Genomic DNA, 1660 nt, shown 5'->3' on the forward strand with positions numbered 1-1660 from the left:
GGATAAGTTTGCTCTAATTGAGACTGAATTTGAAAATGTGAATTAGACGCTTTATATTCTAGGAATATATAATATTCCAAAGCTTATCGCAAATGAAACAAAAATTTTAAACAGATTATTTCATAAGAGAGATAGCCAACCACCAGAAAATACCAGGCCCAGACAGATTCATAAAGGAGTCCAAAAAAACCTTAATGAACAGACAATTTCAATATATTTAAGCTTTTCCTAAGGATAGAAAAAGAAGAAAAATTCCAATTTTTCTGGAATGAATATAGTATGGATATCAAAACCCAACAAATACTACACATAAAAGAATATTAAAGAACAACCCCACTCATAAATATCAATATAAAAATTCTAAGTATACGATTGGTGCAAAAGGAATTGTGGTTTTGGACTGTGAATTTTAAATCATTATAGCTAGGCTCAAAAACATCTTTATCAATCGAAATAGGAACCATTACAATCAACATATTTTTGCCAGTGAGAAATAAATTTGTGTTTTTCTATAGCATAAAAATCTGTGCTTTGGGATTCGATGAACTCTTGGAAAGTATTTTCTGCATTCTGCTGGTTGTGGAAACATTTTCCCTACAAAAAGTTGTTGAGATGCTTGAAGAAGTGGTAGTCAGCTGGCAAGAGGTCAGATGTGACAAAACTTCTCCCAATTCATTCAACTTTTGAAGCGTTGGTTGTGAGACATGCGTTTGGGCATTGTCGTGGAGAATTGGGCCCTTTCTGTTGACCAATGCTGCCTGCAGGCGGTGCAGTTTTTGGTGCATCTCATCGATTTGCTGAGCATACTTCTCAGATGTAATGGTTTCACCGGGATCCAGAAAGCCGTAGTGGATCAGACTGGCAGCAGACCACCGAACATTGACCATGGCATTTTTGGTACAAGTTTGGCTTTGGGAAGTGCTTTGGAGCTTCTTCTTGGTCCAACCACTGAGCTGGTCACCAGTTGTCATATAAAATCCACTTTCCATCGCTTGTAACAATCCAATCAAGAAATGGTTTGTTGTTATTGCATAGAATAAGAGAAGATGACACTTTAAAATAATGATTTTTTTGATTTTCAGTCAGCTTTTGAGGCACCTACTTATCAAGCTTTTTCACCTTCCAATTTGCTTCAAATGACCAATGACCTTAGAGTGGTCAGTGTTGAGTTCTTCAGCAGCTTCTCTGGTAGTTTAAGAGGATCAGCTTTGATGATTGCTCTCAGTTGGTGCTTGTCAACTTCCGATGGCCGGCCACTACGTTCCTCGTCTTCAAGGCTCTCGTCTCCTTTGCAAAACTTCTTGAACCACCACTGTGCTGTACGTTTGTTAGCAGTTCCTGGGCCAGATTCATTTTTGATGTTGTGAGTTGTCTCTGCTGCTTTACGACCCATTTTGAACTCAAATAAGAAAATCACTCAAATTTGCTTTTTGTCTAATATCAATTCCGTAGTCTAAAATAAATATAAAATAAACAGCAAGAAATGTCATTAGCAAAAAAAATAGAAACCAAGAAATAAACATTAAAATGATTTATAGCATAACCACATTTATTTAAGAATGTATGCCAATATCAAATGGCAAATTTCAACAGTGCAAAACTGCAATTCCTTTTGCACCAACCTAATAAAACATTAGCAAATGGAACCCTACAAGTTAAA

General features: G+C 36.3%; 1 pseudogene; it reads right to left on the reverse strand.

Annotated features, from left to right (window-relative positions):
- Positions 1 to 444: 444 nt before the first annotated feature.
- On the reverse strand, positions 445 to 1441 carry LOC139437970 (histone-lysine N-methyltransferase SETMAR-like; annotated as a pseudogene).
- Between the last annotated feature and the right edge of the window lie 219 nt (positions 1442 to 1660).

The sequence above is a fragment of the Dasypus novemcinctus genome, chromosome 31 (genome assembly GCF_030445035.2).
Source record: "Dasypus novemcinctus isolate mDasNov1 chromosome 31, mDasNov1.1.hap2, whole genome shotgun sequence".
NCBI classification, from domain to species: Eukaryota; Metazoa; Chordata; class Mammalia; order Cingulata; family Dasypodidae; genus Dasypus; species Dasypus novemcinctus.